Source organism: Pongo abelii, chromosome 3 (assembly GCF_028885655.2).
Source record: "Pongo abelii isolate AG06213 chromosome 3, NHGRI_mPonAbe1-v2.0_pri, whole genome shotgun sequence".
NCBI classification, from domain to species: Eukaryota; Metazoa; Chordata; class Mammalia; order Primates; family Hominidae; genus Pongo; species Pongo abelii.
Genome location: NC_071988.2, coordinates 55,857,357 through 55,881,899, shown reverse-complemented (window position 1 = coordinate 55,881,899; position 24,543 = coordinate 55,857,357). Strand labels below are relative to the sequence as shown.

Sequence of the window (24,543 nt, the reverse complement as noted above, 5' to 3'; positions counted from 1 at the left end):
AGCAATTTAGTACTCGAACTCAAAACATTTCCATCTAATTCTCAAGACCTAGAGTGAGTTGCAATAATTTCTGGTGCATTGCTTTTTATGTTGCTTTTGAACCATATGGAACTATAAAGTAATGAAGCTATGAACATATATTTGCAGGCATTTATTTTTATCCAAAATAAATTACATTTTTTGTCTTTCCTCAGTGCTTTGTTCCTAAATAATCACATTGCTCAAAACAATATTTCTAGTAGCTCCTTTTAAAAGATCTCTTTTAGATCAAGTTTATTAATTACAAAAGAAATTCAGTCTTATTACTTTTTACTGATAGAAGAGTATCATTTGATATAATACCTTTTCCTGCCCTTCTTGAAGTTTTCTTTTCTATTTTCTTCACCCTCCTGCTCGCCTTTTTCTTTCTAGTGTTTTCCCTCACACCTGGTTGCCTTCTCATTAGCAGGCTAAGTGGCTCTATGTAAGCTTGTCCTTGGTTGGAGCTGTCTGCTGACTCTCAAGTGTCATAAGTGGCTGTAATTGAGAGAGGCATTGAGATGTTGAATAGCCAAAGTGTAAATGGAAGATTCTCTGTCCTTACCTATAAAAAGAAAAAGAATCTATAAAGGTAGCTATACAAAGAAATTCAAAGATACATATAATAGTGTACTTTTGTTTTTGGTCTCAATTTATGTGCAGCCAATACAGACAGTTTCCAATAAACAAGTTTGTGTGTGTGTGTGTGTGTGTGTGTGTGTGTGTGTGTGTGTGTGTGTGTTTAATTAAGAAATGGAAATGTTTTGTTTACCCAGTCAGCATTTCATGGCGCTGTTAGGTGTTTGGTTGCTTAGAGAGGGGTGATACAGATTGAAGAAGCCACAGTCTCTGTTCTCTAGCAATTCATATTATAGTGTAGCTTTCAGCAAAATAGAGAAATGTACAAAGAGGTGTAGGAGTGTCAGGGAAGATAAGATTGGTTTTATCTGTGGTGGAGTGGGTTTGGTAGTATCAGGGAGAACTTTGTGAAATTAGTCATGCTTGGATGTCAGAATGTATTTGCCAGATGGGAGGGAAAAAAGTAAAAGATCTTAAAGGTGATAGTATTGTAGGTAAACCTGTAGAGAACAACCCATGATTGTTTAGATACGTAGAACATTTGAAGATGAGATACGTCAATTCTTCAAAAACCAGGGAAAAAAGTGACGGCCAATAATTATTGAGAGAGCATGCTAGAATGATCATCCAGTGAAATTTAAGCAGTTGATTAAAAATTTGTTTTTCCTGCCCAAGCAGTCGAGTGTGGTATTCAAGTATGAACTTGAATTGTTCTTGTGGTACAAAAACCTCACTAATTGGGCAAATACAAGTGGACACTCACTCCAAAAGATACAGTGAGTTTCATTGCTTTAATATTTTTTAAGTCCCTGAACAAAATATTATGCTTTTATTAGTGAATAGCTTTCACTAATTTGTTTTCATTTTATATCATAGTATATCTTATTTTAATCAATAGTGATTTGGTAAAGTAGAGCTCAACTTTAATTTTATGCTATTGACTTTCTGTCCTGTATCTCATTCTTTATCCATTTGGGGGCAAAATTCTAGAATAGATAATGGATTTTGTCGCTGTTTAGCATATATATAGTTACTTAACCTCCTGATTGCATACTACCACTAATAGCATAAATAAATACTAAATATAATAATAATTAACTAATACAAAGAGCTTTGTGTAAAGCTCTTTGTGTAGTCACTAAAACTAGTAACTAAAACTAAAGAGCTTTGTGTAAAGCTCTTTAAATAGACATACTAGAACATTCAAAAATTGATATGGCCAGTTGCAAAACCATTAGAAAATATTAAATATCTAAAGAAAATACTTTGAAGGATAATACTATTTTCTGGGTGTAAAAAGTCTGTTTTATTATTTGTTTAATAAAATAAAAAAATTATGGGAATTTAAAGAAAATAAAAACTCAAATGCCTCTATAAATCTTTCATTTAACTAAACTTACATTTTTGTTTATTTCTATTTTTTAAATCCAAATTTATTTAGATTATTGTGAATAAATAGATTACAGTATTTGTGTCTGTATACATAAATAAGGGTGCGTGTATGTATATGTGTACGATTAAATGTGCTAAGGTGCTTCTCAATTTGTTTTGTATGCCTGTTACCTAATGGCAAAAGTGATAAGACTAATCCCAGTATCTTAGCTAGAAGAGCCTGTGGCAAGAAATAGGGACATTTCTTGGAAATAGCAAAATTTATATTAAAAACTGTTATATTCTTTTAATTAGGAAAAGAAATCTGTAGCTACCAAATCCATCAATTTTCCCAGTAAACATTATAATAAATTAGATAGTCTAGGAAGATGTGTCATCTGCATCCTAAATTTCCCCTACATACCATAGTTCTGCTGTGAGACCTCAGGCATTGTGGGAAATAATAGACTTGACAACCAACAAGAAATATTCAAAAAGTTCTACAACTGTAACCATAAAACAGAAGATTTAATTTTTCTCATCATCAAATTAAATATTTTTTTCTTTTTTTTCAGAAATGTTTAATTTGGTAAATCGGAGGAAAAAAACATGGATTTTTAGCAATTGAAGAGCAAATTAAGGTAATTAGTAGTTATTATTGCCAACCATATAATTTCAAAATTTATTTAAAAATGTTTACATTCAAGTTAATATATTGTTTTATGAGTCTTTATCGTATTGAAACATCAGCATATTTGTAATTTGTTACTAAAATGGAATTTTACATATTTTTGGAAAATAAATTGCCATTTCTTGTTATACATTTTCCAAAAATCGTATTTCTTGTGAACAAATTATAAGTTATCTAATTAAAAATATTGCTGTTGTGAGGAAATATACTCCAGCTATATGAAAAATAAATGAGCTAAAAATAACAGTTTTAGTAGGTCTCCACCTTTTCAGAAAGGCACATATGTTTTATTACTTTCTTAACTAATGTAGAATAACCATATTGAGTTTTTTTTCAGTTGCTACATGTACACTAACACAATGTGTTAAAGTCATTTTTCTTTAATTCATTAAGTTTTCAATTACGTATTCATAATGTTGAATATAAATATTAGGTAATAAAAGATATTCTTTTGGTAGCAACACGATGTTTAATATTAAGCAAATTACTTTAAAAAATTATGTTGTTATTTATCAGAAATATATTTATGAAGTCCAGTATAAAACATTTCAAGCAGTGTAACTTTAAGTCAATATCCATATTTACATCTTCCCCAGAAAATCATAGAAGGCAAAACAGGCCCGCATATTAATCAATCAACAGTTCAATAAGAATTTCCTCTTTTCTTGAAGTCACTGAAAGTAATTCCTGTAAAGTTACTTTGTAAAGTTTAGCATGTACATTATTATAAATACAGAGCCTAATATTTGAAATATCAACTTTCTTATTGTTCTTCATATTAAAATGATTTAAGTTCATTTCATTTTGAATTATTGACATAATTGATATGTACTTTAATTGCTATCATCTATTTTCAAATATTCCGTACTTTTTTCTGAGCTTTAAGAGTAAAGAGTGACTTAAAACTTTAAAAATATTGCACTTGCCTTTCTATGCACTACGTTTTCCAGTTGATGTTTTGTCTTTTAAATATTTTTGCTTTAATTTTTCGTCATTGTTTTCTTCCCCTTATTTATTTCCATATGCAAGCAAAGTTGTTCCTGTTTTACAGAAGAGATATGATTGAATCTCTTTCATTTGGAATTTCTTGTCAGTGTTTTCTTCTTCACACTCAGTCACATTTGCAAACAATTAATATTATTTCCTTCTTTCAGAATAGATGTGATTCTTTCATTTATATTTATTAGCTTATTTATACATTAACAACTAAACTGGGCAGACATTCTTTTACAAAGTTGAATATGTAATAGTTTGTTTGGTACTTAATGTTGGTGAAATAAATCAATATACAAAACACGCTCATGCAATCATCCTTTTTATAAAAATTAATCCAAACAAACTTAGATATGTTTGCTGTGGACATATTAAAAACTAGTGAGAAAGATGAAGTACTGCAGATACTATTGTGCACATTTTGAGAGTTCCTGACAGACTGCTGAAGAAAGAAAGGTGGGAGCAGTTCACTTCTGCTGGAGGCGCCGAAACCTTCAGAGAAGCTGTGAAATTCACGGAGGAGTTGTTGTGACAGGGAAGGTGAGGTTATACATTCCAGGCCCACACACTAGTTTGTGAAAGAGCAAGGGATGGCCATTGAAGGATTGCTGTTTCCACTGTGGCTGAAGGATTACATATGTGGTAAGACAATGTTAGGAGAGGAGTCAGGTGAAGTTGGCTTGAAACAGTCCGTGAAGTATCATGTTTGTCTCACAAAAGCTTAATTTTCTATTCTAGATGCCCCTGGAATGTTCAAAAGTATTCAGGGGGATGTTGGAATAAAATTTCAGAACATCTTCTCATATTTATTTTCTTTATGAAAAATCAGAAAGCATTACGGCTAAATAATATTTAATTTAATGACTGCCACAGGTCCCAAATATGAAGTTTATAGAGAAATCATAGGGATTGTTGCCCCGTTAAATGTTTGGCAGGTTTGTTTTCTAATATTTTAATTGAGATATAATTCATGTACCATAAATTTACCATTTCAAAGTACACAATTCACTGTTTTTTTTAACTATATTCACAAAGTTGTGCAGCTATCACTGCTCTCTACTTGCAGAATATTTTTATTTCCCCAAAAGGAAACCTTGTATCCATTAGCAGTTACTTTTCATTCCACTGTTGCCCCACCCTCTGGAAACCACTAACATACTATCACTGAGGGTCTACCACATAAATAGAATCATATGTTTGGCCTTTTGTGTCTGTCTTTTTCAGTTAGTATAATGTTTGCAAGTTTCACCCTTGTTGTGACATGAATCATTACTTCATTTCTTTTATGGCTGAATAGTATTCCATTATATGGATATACACCACATTTTGTTTGTCCATTTTTTAGTTGATGGACTTTTTAAAATGTTGAAGCTCTTATGAATAACTTTACTTTGGAGATTTCTGTACAAGTTTTTGTGTAGGTGTATGTATTTATTTCTCTTGGATATACACCTAGGGTTGAATTTCCTGGGTCACATGTTAACTGTATGTTTAGCTTTCTTAGGAACTTCCAAATTGTTTTCCAAAGTGGCTGCACCATTTTACATTTCCACTAGAACTGTGTGAGTGTTTCAATTTTGCTGTATCCTTGCCAAAAGTTGTTATTATCTGTCATTTCGATTACAGCTATCCTATTGGATGTCAAGTGGCTCCTCGTTGGGATTTTGATGGTGGTGGTTGTTTGAAAGGGTATTTTACTGTACTCATGTTGCATGTATTTGGTTAAGTGCATTTATGGAATTACTATCATTTTTAGCTCAACTAGTCCTTACATCTAGAAAATTGCTTTTATGTAGCCCTAACGTCAAAATTGGAAAAATGAAGATTATTTTACTAATACATGACCAAGGCAACATTAAGAAAATGGCAGCTGATATTTCCCCTACTTCTATTATAGGTTATTTTTCAGTTACATTATATAACATAAACACTACTCAGATTTATTAAGGAGCTAACCAAAAACTTAAAATAATCAAGAAGACTATGAAATATGGATTTGACTCTTAAATTCTAAGTGATTAAACTTGTCCTAAGAATATATTTTGTTTTGAGGTATAAGTTAATGATAGTACACAGCAAAATAAATAGTAAGATTTGTAATAAATTAACATCTAGAACATACATGTAAAACTTCTGGGTTTGTTCAGCAGGGTTTATACTCATGGTCAGTCTAGCAATTTACAAATTTTTACTAAACTTTATGATAAATCTTTAGAAGCCTCATTTGAGATTTCTTGCAGGGAAGGAATAAAGTCATTAGAGAAAGTGTAGCTCTTTCTGCTATGGTAAAAATGGCTGAAATCACATGAGAAAAATATGGCAATAAATAAAAATGTATTACTTTATCAGCCAATGTTTTTAGAAGATGACATAGAAAACACTGACTTAATCAGAAAAAATAAGTATTAGAATGGATTATATAATATGAGAAATTCAGTCTTCATTTGGACAAAATGTATGCATTTCCAACATGTGTCAATTTATATTTGCTAGATTGTATTTTTTAAAGGCTGGTTTATTGATATCTATTTTATATATAATGAATTCAGTCTTTGCAACATATGAATGTGTTTTGACAAGCACATAAAGTTGTGAAAATATCACCAAAATCAAGATCTAGAACGTATATCGGGGGACCTGCCCCAATAATCACGTAGGTTCTTTTCTATTTTTCCTAAGCATTGGCTAGCTTGAGAAATAAAGGGACAGAGTACAAAAGAGAGAAATTTTAAAGCTGGGCATCTTGGGGAGACATCACACGTTGGTAGGATCCGTGATGCCCCACAAGCCACAAAAACCAGCAAGTTTTTATTAAGGACTTTCAAAAGGGGAGGGAGTGTGCGAATAGGTGTGGGTGACAGACATCAAGTACTTAACAGGGTAATAGAATATCACAAGGCAAGTGGAGGCAGGGCGAGATCCCAGCACCACAGGACTAAGGCAAAATTAAAATTGCTAATGAAGTTTTGGGCACCACTGTCATTGATAACATCTTTTCAGGAGACAGGGTTTTGAGATCAACCAGTCTGACCAAAATTTATTAGGCGGGAATTTCTTCTTCTTAATAAACCTGGGAGCACTATGGGAGACTGGAGTTTATTTCATCTCTGCAGCCTCGACCATAAGGGACGACCACGCCGCGGGGAGGGGCCAGTTTAGAGACCCACCCCCAGGTGCACATTCTCTTTCTCAGGGACTTTCCATGCTGAGAAAAAGAATTCAGCGATATTTCTCCCATTTGCTTTTGAAAGAAGAGAAATATGGCTCTGTTCCACCCGGCTCACCGGCGGTCAGAGTTTAAGGTTATCTCTCTTATTCCCTGAACAATTGCTGTTATCCTGTTCTTTTTTCAAAGTGCCCAGATTTCATATTGTTTAAACACACATGCTGTACAATTTGTGTGGTTAATGCAATTATTACAGGGTCCTGAGGTGATATACATCCTCCTTGGCTGACAGGATTAAGAGATTAAAGTAAAGACAGGCATAGGAAATCACAAGGGTATTGATTGGGGAAGTGATAAGTGTCCATGAAATCTTCACAACTTATGTTTAGAGATTGCAATAAAGACAGGCGTAAGAAATTATAAAAGTATTAATTTGGGGAACTAATAAATGTCCATAAAATCTTCATAATCCATGTTCTTCTGCCATGGCTTCAGCCGGTCCCTCCATTTGGGGTCCCTGACTTCCCACAACAAACATATCCATCATCATCCACCCCTCTCCCACTATCAGCTCTGGGGGCCTCTGGACTCCATTTTAATGATAAAATACACAAAACAACTGAGAGGAAATAAAGAGCTCAAATTTTGAAGACAGAGTCAATAGAGGACCTTGGGCATGGTATTTATCCTCTCTTTGCTTCACTTTCCTCACCTGCATAATTGGGTTAACAATATGATCTACCATATAGCATTTAGAATAGAACAATGCCTATCTTAAGGACTACGTAAGTGTTTGTAAAATACACTACAGTTTTTTGAGCCTCAAAAGGAAAGACGTGCTGGAGAAGGTCTATTTTCCACAGGAAATGACCTCTTTGAATGTATTTAAACACACAGGGTGAAACCAAAGTTTTCAAAATAAGAAATCCTATACAGTAACATCATTCTCACAGACGTTTGGGTTAATGGCTCCTTTCTTACAGTTCTTTGGGCACAAATTATTGGAGTAATTCTTTAATCCTCTATCTCACACATTACACATCCATCAGCATGTTCTGTCTGACCACTTCTAAACACCTCTTAGGCTACTGCCTTTGTCCAAATCACAGTCCTCTTCTGCGTCGATAGTTACATCACCTTCCTGTTTTCCTTGCTCCACTGTTGTCACAGACAGCAAATGGCGACCTGTTCCATCTTCAACCTTCTCTGCTCTCCAGCTGCCCTGGCTTCATTGCTGTGTGTGGAACACACTAGGCCACACTACCTAAGAGCGTGGGCCTTTCTACTGATCAGTCTCCCCAGTTATTCACGTGGCTTGTTTCGTAGACATTAGGTATTTTCTTCTCATGGTAGCCTTCCGTGCACATTCCCATTTAAAATGGAAACTGTTTGGGAGTAGCCTCTACCCCCATCTCCTGCCTTTTCTCCAGAGCATATATTACCACATTACACAAAATTTGTTTATTGCCTCCTTCCATTATTTTATGTATTCTAAATATTTCCTCTTTATAACATCCTTTTAATTTCTGTTTTTGTGTGCCTTTTATATTGCACCATTGGCTTTGCTCATGGATTTGTATATTAGAAAGATAATTCTGAAAGCAGCATGCATGATCATGTGACTGGAGGCAGGTGGATTACCCAGGAAATATTTGCAATAACTCAGGTGAGATATGAGAAAGATCCAGTTTAACACAACAACAATGGGGATTGAGTGGGAGTAACACATTTAAGACTATTTAGAAGGCAATTGATAGGTCTTAGTGACTGATTGCATTTGAGTAATGAGAGAAAAGTTGAAATCAGGAATGAGTCGCAGGTTTGAAAGTGGCAACCCTGTTTGTGATGGGGCCATTTATTGAGCAGTGTAGGGAGCAGAATTCTTTGCTTATTTGCTTTTATACACTTTTTATACAGTAACGATGTAATGTCTTCACAGAAATAGTAATGTCTGTTTTTTTACAGAAATAATATCCAGAGCTAGATGTTAATTTTCATCTCTAGGTAGGAGTGATTTCTGTAAATTTAACACTTTAAACTGAAGGTCATTAATTGTCTCGCTTTTTTACCCCTTTTTTATAGAAAATTTAAAAAGAAGTTTTGGTTTGCCAGGAGATTATGTTTTCTAATTAATTTCAAAACCACAGTCAGAATGTGCGGGATGTAAAAACTGGCTACGAGCAGGGTAAAAGCACATTAATTATTCAGACAGTCATTCCTGCTTATTCCACTCTTGGAGATATCGTGGCTGTCAGAATCTGTCAGCTGTATATAGTTAGTGCCCTTCAGAATTTACATGCATAAATGGTGACCTTTAGAAATCTACATAAAGATGAGTCTGGCATTCGAATGATAGCTGCCAGTCAGTTGAGCAAAGCGAAAGTTGTCAGCTACTACTTAATCCACAGAGCGGGCTGTGAAGCCATGAACAGCAAATGGAGTGTATACAAAACAACAATAATACTTTTTTTCCCTCCAAAACAAAAATAAAATTCATTTTTAACAGAATTTCACAAAGGTTATAACCAATTACTTGGATCAGTATTTTTGGTGTGTATAGCTTTTCTCACTAAATCTGTTAAAACTTATGTTAAATGTTAAAATAATGACTAATTTCAAAATTTAGTTATTTTAAAATTAATGTTTATTACTAGATTTTTATGTTATAAAGTGAGTGCATACTCATTGCTATGTTAACTCTCTGTTTTTTATGTTTACGGCTAAACCCTGAGCTAGCAGTAGCCCAGTTAAAATCTTGTGTTCTGATCCTTGTCTTGACCAGACCTTATTTATCTTAAAGTGTCCACTGCTGTGTCTAATCCACGGCATTGAAAAAATATTATGATGGTCCAAAAAAGGCTGCTTATTTCTGCCTGAATCAAGGATGCTATGTTGAATAGAGTGAGGTCTGTTCTGAGCTATAAATATTTATAGATTGGTGTTTTGTGTCATAGCTAAACAGTGCATTATTAGCTATTGACATTTTGTTTTCTTGCAGGAGGGGGATTTGTTCATTGTTCTCTTTCAGTTGACAATATACATTTAAATTTTTTGAGAACATACATTTAAAATTAGTTATTGTAAATATTTGATGAACTAACAAATAGATACACCCATGCAACCACAACTGTTGCCTTTCCATCTGTATTTATGCTTGTAGTCTTTTTGTTTGTATGCTTTGTTTTCTGTAGAAAATTCTATGAAATGGAAAACCTGTAGAGAATTGTGCAATTTTTACCGCAATTAGGATCCAAAACAGTTTTATCACCTAAAAATTCCCTAGTTCTGCTTCTGTGTAGTCAAACTCTGCCTCTGCCCCTAACTCCCAGCAGTCACTGGTCTGTTCTCCATTCCTATGTATCGTACAATGTGTAGCCTTTTGTGATTGACTTCTTTTTCTCAGCATAATGCCTTTGAGGTTCATCCCTGTTGTTGAGTGCCCCAATAATTCATTCATTTTTTTTATTGCTGATTAATATTTTATTGTATAGATGTATCTCAGTTCATTTATCTGCCTATTGAAAAATACTTGAGTTATTTCTAATTTGTAATGATAATAAAGATTGTGTTAGTTCATTGGTACTGCTATAAAATACTGCTAGAAACAAGGCAATTTATAAACAGAAAAGGGTTTATTGTGGCTCATAGTTCTCCAGGCTGCACAGGAAGCATGGCCCCAGCATCTGTTCCTGCTGGGGGCCTCAGGGAACTTACAGTCATGGCAGAAGGCAAAAGGGCCTGGTGTAGCTCACGGCCAGAGAGAAAGCAAGAGACACAGGTGGGGGTGGTGCCACACTCTTTTAAAAAACCAGATCTCACGTGAACTCAGAGTGAGAACTCACTCCTTACCTCAAGAAGGGTACCAAGCCATTCATGAGGGATTCACCTCCATGACCCAATCACCAGGCTACACTCTGGCATTAGGGATTACATTTCAACATGATGTTTGGAGGGGACAAACATCCAAACCACATCAAAGTTGTTATGAACATTCATTTGCAATGTGTGTGAGTCTGCATGTATGTGCATAAGTTTTCATCACTCTAGGTTAAATACCCAAGTGTGGGATTGCTGGTCATATAGTAAGTCTATCTATTGATTTTTTTTTTTTTTTTTATTTCTAAGTTTCATTTCTATTACCTGTTTTGTTCCAGTTTCTATTTATTTCTATTTATGGTGCCATTTTTATTAAATTGTTGGTATGCAGAAAGTTTTATCTTCTTCAAACACTGGATTTTGTTAATTTTTTTTAACGCTAGTATAACTATGGCAAGACCTGCCTTTATTGCTGTTTAGATTTAGGTAAGAAAATTATTCAAGTGAAAAATGCTACTTTTTTTTTTTTTTTTTTTTTTTTTTTTGAGATGGAGTCTGGCTTTGTCGCCCAGGCTGGAGTGCAGTGGCGCGAGCTTGGCTCACTGCAAGCTCTGCCTCCTGAGTTCACGCCATTCTCCTGCCTCAGCCTCCCGAGTAGCTGAGACTACAGGCGCCCGCCACCACGACCGGCTAATTTTTTTGTTTGTTTGTTTGTATTTTTAGTACAGACGGGGTTTTGCCATGTTAGCCAGGATGGTCTCGATCTCCTGACCTCATGATCCACCCCCCTCGGCCTCCCAAAGTGCTGGGATTACAGGCGTGAGCCCCCACGCCCAGCCAAAATGGCACTTTTATGATATTTTCCTTCTATGATATTTTTGTCTTTTCTTTATGAGTTTTGTCTTGTTTCCTGTCGCAGATGATGCCAAAACAACTGACCATAGAAATAAGGTTTAACTGTTTTCGGTACTGGATGGATATTCAGCTGTTTTATTCTAATTAAAGCACACGTCAAGTGCCCTTCAGAATTTACATGCATAAATGGTTTTCTTTTTACATAGAAAAGAGTCTCATGTGCCGGGCGCGGTGGCTTATGCCTGTAATCCCAGCACTTTGGGAGGCAGAGGAGAGGGCGGATCACGAGGTCAGGAGATAAAGACCATTCTGGCCAACGTGGTGAAACCCCATCTCTGCTAAGAATACAAAAACTAGCTGGGCATGGTGGCTTGCGCCTGTGGTCCAGCTACTTGGTAGGCTGAGGCAGGAGAATCGCTTGAACCCGGTAAGCAGAGGTTGCAGTGAGCCCGGATCGCGCCACTGCACTCCAGCCTGGTGACAGAGCGAGACTCCGTCTCAAAAAAAAAAGAAAGAAAAGAAAGAGAGAGAAGAGTCTCATGAGAAAATATTTACAAATATATTCTAACAAATTTGGTCATCTAGTATACAAAACCTCTCAGATTAAATACACCAAATTATGAAACGATGGAAATACTAACAACAAAACATGAATCTGGCATTGGATATTAGGAATAGGAACCAAATAAACACTAAAAATCATCATAAAATTATTAAATATAGCTGGCTCTATCCCTTATATGTCACAGCAAAGTTTCTCTATGTATCTAAGAGCCGCTGAGTTATACACAATTTTCAAATCTGGTTCCTGTTAGAAACAACCCTGGATAAGGTTCTCTTCATTCTAAGCCTGGTTTTGCCATTAACTTGATCTGAGACCCAGGACACACCACACAATCTCCCTGGATTGTAGTATTCTCATTTGTCCAATTAGCAAGAACAGCACTAGATTATCCATAAATGACCTCCTTGATCTAAAAAAATATGATGTTGTAATTCTGTGATGATCTTGGGTCATTGAGAAGAAGAAGTTAGTTGGCCTCTGTGTTTAGTATACTCTGTCAGAAGTCAATGATATGCACATTTTTAAAGACCTTAAAAAATACTTAAAGAAAAACAGTTTTGGTGCCTGACAGAAATCCACTAAGTAATCCAGAAGCTTAAATATTATAGAATCATTAATTTTTGTAATGTTTTTCAAAATTTTAATATTAAAAAACTTTTAGATGTAATTTAGATTAAGCAAATACAAGAGTAAATGTAAATTCATTTCATTTTTTAGTATAATGAGATTTTATTGAGAATTACATTTTTCAATTTTTTTCAGAATTTAAAATGTCAATAATAATTTAGAGCCTTTACTTAATTATGAAACACAGGCTTTATTATAAATTATCGTTTTTTTCAGGGTGAATATACATTTTTAAAAGTTTCAAGCTTATATACTTACAAGAAAATGAGACATTAAAAATATTACTTTTACTTCTATTGCTGTAGTGCAGAACATTAAGTACAATCTTTCAAATGCTAATTTGAAATGCTAATGAATATCATCATAACTCTTGAAGAGGAATGAAAAATAAAATATGTCAATTTTAATTTACTTTAAAATAAATCATTTATTTAGCACATATTGTATTAGTAGTCTGGTGTGCATAAGACCTCTGCTGTGTTCTGGAGTAATAATGTCATACCATCTGGAGAAAATTGGAAGTCTAGTTGGGGCTACAGAAACATGTACTGCTAGCTGTATGATAATATGACAAGTACTCTAATAGGAACATGAGGAATAGAGAGTAATTAATTCTTAATAAAATTCTTTGTGAAAACTTTGCAGAATTTATAGCATATGAAAAGGATCTTATTAGTGGAGAACAGAGAATGGTCATTCTAAGAGTATGGTCATGGTAAGACCATATTATTTATTATAGAATAATGAATAATCTGTATTGGAGAGAATATAATTTTCCTGAGTGATAGAGTGTTGGATAAAGAAGCAAACAAGAGGAAATTTAAGGACATATTAGGAGAAATCTTTTTATATTATTATGTATTTAGTAGGGACCGATGTATACATATGATATGGTTTCATTAAAGAATAAGATCTCTAAAGAGTGTAAGACATACATTAAAGATGGGATAAAATGATCAGATAAAAATCTGAAATGGATGGCTGGATCGGATAGCTACAGTATTCTTTGAACTGTTCTCAAAATGCAGTGCCCTGAGCACTGATGAAAAGTTCAAATGACAAACTGCCCTCACTGAACTTTTACACAAACCACTGAAATATATACATTTACAATTTATTTGGCCTGGGAATACCACACTTTTTCTTCTTTAAAACATTACAAATTTATATTTAAATATAAAAAAAAATTATGTATCTTCCCTATCCATCCAATATACAATACATGTAGTTTTCCCTTGATTTCTAAAATGTGTTTGTGGAAGAGAATTTAATTGCTTTAAAAAAAGAAATAAAGAAATTGGATTGCTTGGTTTGGCTTACTGCTGCCTTGAATGTTCTGAGAACAATAATGCAATTAGCTAAAATGTTTATTCACAAAATTTAATTCCTGGGGAGTATATTCTCAAATTGCATCTTACAAGTGTAATGGAAGCAAGCAGTTGTTGGCTTTGCTGCCAAAATTCTGAATGGCTAGATTTTTATAAAACTTGGGTATAATGTATGTATAATCTTGTAAACTCTCCATTTTAAAATGAAGAAACTAAATTTATGAAGAACTAAATAATGAAGAAACTTAATTTTATACATACTTTTGTTAATTGTGTTTCAGTGTTCTCAGCCACAAATGAAGAAATCTTCAGTGTTATTAATTCCACAAATAAAAATTTTAATAGATTATGTTTCATTTCAATTTAATTTCATACCTGATTAAATACGCTGAATTAATAGTATTTTTGGATTGTCAGTTCCGGGACAATGTAGTGATAAGGTGGTTGAAAATGTAAGTGTGGTATTTATTCTGGACAAAGTATAAATATCCAAGAAAAATGAATGCTTCTTCTCATTACACCAGTATCAGTCAGTATTGCAGCAGTAATTCCCTATGATAACACCTTTGAAAAGAATTGCTAATAGGACAAGGACAGAGGAAATGTATTATAAAAACCTTTGCTGTATATATAGCTTATATGGCTTCTGAAAGGCACATTGTGCTAATGCTAATTGACAAACAAGGAATAATGAATGAATGGAGTCTTCACCAAACTAACCAGGGTGTTTTGTTGTTATGAGACCATAATTTATTCACAAAACTTATACAGATGATTTCTATTAACTTTGCCTTACTGTATTATTTATTTCAGGTGCTTTTTCAGCTGGCCTATTTTCTAGCCGCAGTTAAAACATACTCACTATTATGTGTTAATTTTACACGACAAATATAATGAAAATATGAAGGTTTTAATAGGTAATGACCTATTCTGAATTCGTTCAGTAAAATATTATAACAAATTAAAGCTTTCATTGAAAAAAATAGCCAATGGTAACCCATTTGAAAGAGGCCAGAAAATGATAATATATCAGAAAATGATAAGATATCTGAAAATATTTTAACGGGCATGGACTTCAATAAAATACGAGGGAACAAATTTAATATAAAACAATTTGGAAAATTTTGATATGGAGAGGAATAGCTGAACTGTTAATGTAGAAAGAGGAACACATAGATTTATTATCCCACCTGTTGAGAGCACATTTTGCTAATGCTAATTGACAAACAAGGAATAATGAATGAATGGAGTCTCCACCAAACTAACCAGGGTGTTTTGTTGTTATAAGACCATAAGTTGGGAAAACCACATCTGAATTGAGATCATATTCAAATTGCCTTTACTATAGCCTGTTTTAGCTAAGGAGGGAAAGGATTTATTTGTAAAGTGCTACCTACAGTGTGCTTTTCACCCAAATGCTTGGCAGATTTCCCATACATATATGTCATCTAGTACAACATCCTTTTAGCTTTAGATGTAGCAGAAAGTGAACTTTTAACAAAGTTTAAAATTAATGAAAAACCATTAGATTTTTCTCATTATTTATATTTATTTTTAATACATTTAGAATGCAAATTAAGTTATAATGTTGGCCCATTTCTGTCATTACTGATGATAAAGTTTTTAATTTTAAAAAAGAAATTATTTACTTTTGTTGATAATGCCATAGATCAGACCAAATTGAGTATTAAAAAAAACTTTTATAGGAATATACATATCAAATTACATAATCACATTTGTGATGTTAATCAGTAAGGAGAGATTCTTACTAGGTTTACATTGGCTGAATGATTGCCAACTTGATTCAGTCAAACCGATGTGTTCAGCATTATTTCATTTTAAGGACTTTGACCTCTAACAGCATATTGTACAGTGTAGGTCAAAATGATGAGTAACCAACAAAATTTTGGCTTTCCCAATCACTACCTTTTCTGTTGCATCAAAGCTTATATCATCCAGGAGGGAAATCTTTGTCATTATTATTAATGTATAAAGTAGTAACTATAAATTTACTATAAATCTACTTTTTTCCAGCAAATGTATTCATTTATAATTCAACACTAATAACATGTATTTTTATAGTACTTTGACCTTTTTGAAACGTCTCACATGTAAATGCATATTCAAGTTAAATTCACTGAGTGTCTATTATGTTCCAAGCACTATGAAACATGCTTTCATGTAATTTACTAAATAATCTATTAGCCTATTAAGGAATATATTATTATTATTATTATTCCTGCTGAATGAGACTTTGATTCAGGAAAATAAAAGTTTATATTTTATTAATTTTCTAATATGATAAGTATATATTTATACTATAAAATAATACAAAACAATAAGAATAGTGCAGTTTCTAGGACTTCAATATTTTAGCAAATATCATCAAATTTTATGACATTATTTATAATTGTTACCAAATTATATAAAGTTATGTCTTTTAAACCACAAACTTTTTTTCTTGCACATTATCATTGCCTCTTTTTCCTGTTGTTAAAACCTTTTCACTTGTTCTCCTCACAAACTTTTTAAATTGCAAATGAATTTCACAATCATTCTAGGAAGTAATCCATTTACAGAAAAAGAAATTAAGGAACAGGACAGATGTGACTGAAGCTGAGTCACGCTCCATTTGTGTTCTATCCAGCCTTAAACACAAATAGTCAAAAAGAAATGAGGCAAATGTGGGGATGTGGGGTGGGAAATATGGAAGCACATGACCTTCTGTGGTCCTGCTTTTTCAGACTCCTTCAGGACCCACCTTGTTGCCTAGAGAGTTATGAGTTGAAAGCATCTTTTTAGCTCTCAATTCCTGGTTTGCTCTGTTGTTTATTTCCTCACTGACTTTCCCACTCTTTTGCACCACATAGCCAGAATACCAGTATTCCTAAGATTCTGGGTGAGAACAATTCTGTGCTTCAATTTTCTAAATGCTTCATATGAATACCTCTACCAGGAAGATTTGAGAACCCATAGTATTAGCTAATTTCCTATAAAAAAAAATTGTCAGTATTAACTGGCCTTTTCAGGCTCCAAAGATAAGGTATGTTGAATCTCTTATCACTAAGAATCATTTCTCCAAAGACAGATTTTAAACTTTAAATGAAAATCTCTATTTCTCTGTATTTTACTCCCAAGATCACTGGAATATGTAGCTGTTGAAAATATAATGGGTAAATAATAAAGTGATCATTGGAGAGCTATCCATGCTGTAATTTGAACAGGCAAGTAAATCTGGACTTTGTAAACAGATGCTCTGTTGAAATTTCTGGAAGGAGCCATTCTTCATATTATTGTAGATGTCTTTATCGCACTTACTAGGCTAGACTCTGAATGATGAAATAATAAAGTGATATTGGTTTTGATGTGTTTTACTTTACCTTGTGAACAAAATCATTGAACAATGTCTCACTGAAACTGCAATCCTGAAAGTGTTAATGTTCTTTGTGATATGTTCAAGAATTAAGAATAAGAAATGGTTGAAAGGAATATGATTAAAGAATATTTTACTAGAAAGCAGATTTTGGAATTTTAAAAAGAAAAAAATGATGATTTTTACCTTGAATTTGGGTGAATAGAAAAAAAATCAATTTTAGTAGACCCTTCATTAAATATCATGGAGTGAGATTGATGAGCCTTCATAAATGTATTGACAATAAATGACACCACATTCCAACCTGAAGATTGATTATTCTTTTTTCACTGAGATCAGTTATCTTTTTTTTTTCTTATGTCTATTAATATTTAAGACCTGGCAAGAATTTTGAATTTAAAATCTTCAGCCAGACCTGGTTAGCAAGTTTAATTCATGTTGGTCCTATCTAGCAAACTTAACCTGATGTATTACTTGGTAAAGTAATTACTTCTTTTTTGCCTTTCCTGTCTTCCCTAGGTTTTGCTGACCATTCCATCCTTTTGGCTTCTTCTGTCTTTTTATCCTCCCACTTCACTTATGGAACCTCTGGTATACAATGTCTTTCACTCTCTCTCTTCTCTCTCTCTCTCTCCGTCTCTCAATATATTTGACTCCCTTGCCTTAGTCTTGAAATAAGAACTGATATATTCAAAGAATCTTTCAAAATCTAATATCTAATCTCATGTAAAGAACATGTAAATAAAGGAATCTTAATTTTTATCCTCCTCTTTCCTCTCCTCTTGTCTTTTACGTGTACTTTTTCTCCTTCCAAAACTGTGTTTCCTTAACTTCCCACAACCCCCACCAAAACACATATATGTGCTTTTTCTTCCATCATTCTGTCTAACTGCAAAGAAAAGAATAACTTACTCTTGGGTTACTTGAATTTATTCATATATTCTAATTAGAAATAAAAGTCCTGAATGGACCATTTATAGGACAGGACAATCCTTTACTTGTAAGTAGAAAGCATAGGGAAATGGAAATTGTTGATGGAATCAGACGTTACTAAAATTATTATTTATTCTGCTGTCAAAATGATGTTTGAAGTAAAAATTTTTTATGTCAGTTAATACTCAGATCGTTAGTTAAGGATGTATAATATTTAAGTGACATATGTAAAATGCTTAGGAATGGAGATGATTTTAAAATATTTTTTACAGTAGGAATTAATATTAATTAGTAAAGTGCACTGCTTATTAATTTAACCATAACTTTGAAAGTTTGCACTAAGATATATCTTGAAAACAAAATATTTTCAGTGTGAAATAAAATTTGAAATGACAATTTATATCAGACAATGATATATAACAAAATTATTAAAACAATCCCAATTTCATCTTTTTAGGTTCATTTCATTAATTTTCAAGATCTGTTTTACAAATGCCATGTGTGCATATTCAAGGTAATTCGGTTTGTAAATAAAAGTAGAAGATGTCAACAAATAGTAAGAGAAATGTCACTCTTCTGTAGTGAATAATTTAAAAATGTTAAATCAACATCTAAAACTGCTAGTACTGGTTCTACTACAAAGATACCCCTTAAGCTTCATGGACCTCAATTTCTACTCTAAAAACTGAGAGTGTTGGACTTAATGACTAAGATATCCACTGAACTCTAAATGTTTAATATTTAAAATCTTCCTTCTTGCTCTATAAACTTAACCTGCTTTCTTTGGGATTTTAGGAATGGAAGGAATGTCATTTGTATTTGCTCTTACAGATGTTAAGGTAGACAAGAAACTCAATTGGAATGACAGAGTATAATTTCTACATTTAAAATGTTGTGTTGACTAATGCAATAAATTTGTACTCAGTTATAAGTAGAGGCGATGAGTACCAAGGCATATGATCAGTGCAAGTATACCCCTGAGACAATATAATTTTCAGGGAATCAAAATAATCAGCAAGAGAGCATATATTTCCTTAATGGAGTACTGAGAGTTTATTAGCTTCTGCTGGAGTGCTGATTAAAAAAAAGGAGAAAAGGGAAAGATTCAGTTGAGTTTTTAAACTTCAGTTAAATAAAAAGATTTTGCCTATGTTATTTGCATGGTTAATATATCTAGAAAGGTTAATTTTATATTGAAGAAACCAATGTAGTAATTATAGAAGTGAATATAAATATTACCAGTGGATTCGAGGAATTAAAATGTCACATAGTTTCATTTATTACTTTACTATATCAGACATGTGTTAAAAAGTTTTGCTCCAGTTGAACAAGCGAGTAAAATAAATATAGGAAAAAATACCCCAAAAACTTCTTTTACAGAAAGAAAAACGATATACTTTTTATTTTCTAGAGGTGATGAAAAGTGGACTAGAAATAATTCCTCTGTTAAACTAGGCATCTTGTAAAAGAGAACTATCACTATATATTGTTCCTGGGATTCCCTGTGAATAAGTGGCAATGTGAGGCTATAGTAGTCACAGCTCTTTATTCCTTCCAAACCAGTTATTGTGCTGCTAATTAGAATTGGATATTGGTGGTAGTGGAAATGGGGAAAACTATCAATGTTACTTTGTGTTAAATTTTAATCACACAAGTTAGGACATTCAGAATTATGGTTTCCATGGTAACCACAACACTGAGTCCTGTGTGAAGGCATTACAGTGGGGGTCTTTGATTAAAAGAAAGTAAACCAGAAGTGAAACAAAAATGCTCCATATGTGCAGCTAAAGTTACAAAAAAAAAAAAAAAATCCTGCTCCCTTGTCCTTAATTATATTTGCTTAATGGTATGTCACGTGCTTGTGCAGTACACTGAAAGATCTGTTAGAATTCTCATGAGGATGCTCTGTTTGCATTAGATTTTAAGTGATTATTTTTATAGCACCTTTTCCATTTTTGAATTTATCTTTTCTCATTTTAAAAATAATTATAGAATCTGACTTTAGGGACCCTGTGACAATTTATGTGGAAGGAAGATTTTTTTTTAAAAAAAAAGATTTTTTGAAAATGCAGTGGATAGAATTATAGTCCTGGAATTTTTGCTGATAATTTTTCATTTTGAGCAGTGAGGTTAAGAAAGTTATTTAAAGTTTCATTTTTATTAAGTTAATTTGTATCACATAAAACAACGTAAGCAACAAATTATACTGATTAATTCAGGGTGTGGTAGAATACTGGATCTATTAAAAAGAGTATAACAGTAAAAAGGAGTTGGAGTCACTGATCACTACAGACAAAATATATTTGGAGAACATTTATTTTTGAAGAACACATTCAGCTCAGAGATAATAATCATTAAACGATTATATTACATTCCTGTGTGATTTTAAATAAAAATGAAATATTTAGTATGTAATGGAAAACAATTACGTTTCACACAATTAAATACATGTACAAGCATGAATAGAAATGCTTCTGCTGTAGGAACAGAAAAGCCTGCTCAAATATAGTTTTTTTGTGTAAGAGTGATTTATTGAATAACTATTATGGTTTAAATTTTGCTAAGTTTATTATCATATAAGTTGAAATGTTTCAGGAAACATATGGTCTAGTGGTATTTTTGTCAAAAATAAGTAAACATAAGGACACAGATTTTTCTACATTTTCATCTCTAAATATGGAAAATGCTAGTAAGACTAATATTTCTCACAATGTGGTTCAAAAACCTGTAACATATATTCAAACCAGATATGTAGATTCAGTGTTTCTCTAGTAATAGGTATATTTCTCTTAGGCATAGGTGAATGCCAGTGTTTCAGCTTTGAAGATCAAACATCATTTTACAGACCATTAATCTGTTGAAGAGGTCAGCAAACCTTTTGAGTAAAGGGCCAGATAGTAAACACTTTAGGCGTTGAGGGATATGTGGTCTTTCCTAACTGCTCAGCTTCCCTGTTGTAGTGCAAAAGCAGCTTTAGTCAATAAGTAAACAAATGAACATAGCTGTATTCCAATAAAATTTTAATAGGTGCTGAAATTTGAGGTTCCTATAATTTTCACGTCATGAAATATTTCTTCGTCTTTGACTTTCTTCAACACTTACAAAATGTAAAAAACTTAGCTTGAAAGATTTACAAAAACAAGCAGTGTGGCAAATTAATCTTGTGGGCTGTAGTTTGCTAAAGCCTGGTCTATTGGATGTCCTGTGTTTTGTACAGGAAGGGGTTGTTTGTTTGTTTATTTTGATATTATTTGTCTGCATGAGAAAAGTTAGTGCTTAAATATTCAAAAATATTTTTTAAAAAATTATTCTTTGCTTCCACCAATGTTTTAATCATTTGATGATCCATTCCCCATTTTGAAGTTATAGTGCTGTCATCTACATGGATTTGGTAGGTTCAATAAGCAGCACTGTTTTAACACATATGAATTTTAATCAAGTTGAGAGCTAGATGAAGATTTGGACAGATCAACTTAAAAATGTTAATAAAGTGGTTGGAGCATACATATCTCCTAGATAGGGTGATGTTGCTGCAACACTTATAGTGTGGAATAATACACCAGAATCTCTTTCCCTTTGCATGCTTTTCTGCCCAGAGATGGGAGAGGGAAAAGAAATGAACTGGGTATGTCAGGTTCTTTTCCTAAATTTATCAGCTAGAGAAGTCACCCTTCTTCCCTCCAGCAGAGTGAAGAAAGGCTGGCAACTGCCAGAAAGTTACATTAAAGGTTATTCTTTCTTAATAAAAATGAATTTGGGGGGGTGTTTTTCCATCATATTTCATTCATTCATTCATTTATTCCTTCAATCATTTAACAAATCTTTTTAGTTACCTTTTGTGTTTATCTGCTTGGGCTGCCTTAACAAAATGCCATTGTTTAGGTGGCTGAATAACAGTAGTTTATTTTCCTACATTTCGGGAGGCTAGAAGTCTCTCATTTCAAGGTGCCAGTTTCCAGTGTAGGCCCTTGTCTTGGCTTGTATATGGCTGCCTTCTTACTATATCCCCACCTGGCCTTTCCTTATTGTGTGCACACAGGGAGTGGGAACTCTCTGGTGTCTCTTCTTATAAGAGCACTAATCCTACTGGGAAAAGGCTTCATCCTTGTAACACAATCAGATATACATATTTGGTCTGTATCCCACTTTTCTGACACACAGCTCCTAAAACCCTTAGAATCTCTGAAGTGGCAAGTGTCTTTTTGTAGACTAATGAGATTAATAGTGGCTGAAAGCTCCTAAATACCTTCAGAATCTGAACTATTTCCGGGGACATCAACCATGTGATTACAAGGTGGGAACTGAATGTCCTACCATCTAACCTCCAGAAATGGGAAAGGGCCTGGAAATAGAATCAGCTACCATTTGCTCATGATTTAACAAATCATGCCTACTTAGTGAAGTCTCACAACCCAGAGAGATTCTGGGTTGGTATGCAGTGGAGGTGCTGGGAGGCCATTGCACTGGAGAAGACCTTGAAGCCCCGTGCTCCTTCTCATACCTTGCCTTATGCATCTCTTTCACCTGGTTGTTTGTCAGTTGTATGCTTTTATAATAAACTGGTAATTCAGTAATCAACTGTGGAATAATTTTAACAAATTATTGAACCCAAGGAGTTGTTTGTGGAAATCTGCTGTTCATAGCTAGGGAGTCAGACGTGCAGTTGATTGTCTGTATTTGCAACGGGTGTTTGAAGTTGGGGGACAGGCTTGTGTGATTGACCCCTTAACCTGTGGAGTCCGTGCTAACCCTAGGTAGATGGTGTCACTATTGAACTAAATTATAGGACACACCGCTAGTACCTGGAGAGCTTGAGAATTGGTTGGTGTGAGCAAAATCCCCACACATTTGGTGATCAGAAGCATTGAGAGCAATAGTAGTATAGTGAGAAAACAGGCATTTTTCCTTACAACCCTTATCATCTTATTTAATCTTAATTGCTTCCTTAGAGGCTTCATCTTTAAATACAGTCACTTTAGGGTTTAGGGCTTCAATATAAGAAATTTTAGGGGATACCATTCAGTCTATAATATCTGTACTGTGCCAGGCTCTATGCTAGTTAGTAGATATATAATAGTTAGCAAGTTTCTGGCAGCATGGTGTTTACAGTCCATTGGCAGAGACAGGCATAACTAAAATAATTGCACTGACTAATGTGTAATTGCAAACTGAAATAAATTCTCTGAATGAATGGAACAATATCATTTGACTACATTATAATTATAAATAATATATATGCCATATACAATAAACCAATCTAACCTAGCCCAATGGGTTCAGAGCAGACCTCCCTGAGGACTAGAAAGGAGTGTTCTAAAGAAAAGAAACATTTTGGGAGCATGTTTTCCTGTTTAGTTACTCTGAGGAAGACTAGTACCTTGCTGTTTTCCAATTGCAACTGACTTTTTGCTGTACAAAAATACAGGAATAAATGCATGGGCTGTAAAAAGTTACTTGGTTGAACTTCAAATGGTTTACCTGAAAAAGCATAGAAGCATGTCATTGAACATTTCTTTATTCTGGCTTTAATATTTATTATTGTGGAGGATGCCTCAGGTGGGTGTGACTGCTGAGAAGTGAGAACACTCTTTAAATATGTCAATTTTAAAAAATTACCACCCTGAATAAAGATTATAATAATCTTTATGCTATATATAAGTCATTTGGTCTAAATCAATACCATGTTCACTTTTGTCCTTTGCAAAAAGTGTCTGGTTAATATTAATCAAGAAGGTAAATCCATTCATGTTTTCAATAATCAAGTCAAAAAGTGTCAGAGTCGTGATTAAATAATGGCTTAGATGTAAAGCTTTTTAGTTTTTAGAACCCTGATGTGTTACTGTATTACTAGTATCCTCATATTGCAGAGGAATATCTAACAATGTTTAAAATGCCCATAAGAATATCATTTAAAATGATGGGATACATATAAACAGGTGAGATATAAAAATAATGGAGTAACTATGCTTACATGGGACTCCACTTGGTCAGATGTTCTTTGTCAACGCCCTTCCCAGACTTGATCTCGGAAAGCCTTCATAGTAGCTACTTACTTCTTTGGAATGAAATGAAATTCATTGAGGAAGGAATCTTACATGAGTTTTAGACTTCGTGAGTCTTTGGAACCACTGCTACCTGCCCATTATGGAGAATTCAGAAATAATGGCAGATTAAAAACTAATTGATTTTACACTGAATAAGTGATTCCAGTAGGAAAGGAAACATGAA

The 24,543-nt window shown here is 33.5% G+C and overlaps 1 protein-coding gene across 49 annotated transcripts in view; it reads left to right on the top strand.

Annotated features, from left to right (window-relative positions):
- ADGRL3 (adhesion G protein-coupled receptor L3) overlaps positions 1–24,543 on the top strand; it is an 858,853-nt gene that overhangs the window by 176,121 nt on the left and 658,189 nt on the right. For 42 of the 49 annotated variants that reach the window (XM_063723430.1, XM_063723427.1, XM_063723423.1 and 39 more), the window contains one exon: positions 2,544–2,609. The exons of the other annotated variants lie outside the window; for them this stretch is intronic. The gene's annotated coding sequence lies outside the window, so the exon portion shown is untranslated. The remainder of the gene's footprint in view (positions 1–2,543; positions 2,610–24,543) is intronic. 49 annotated transcript variants of the gene reach the window in all.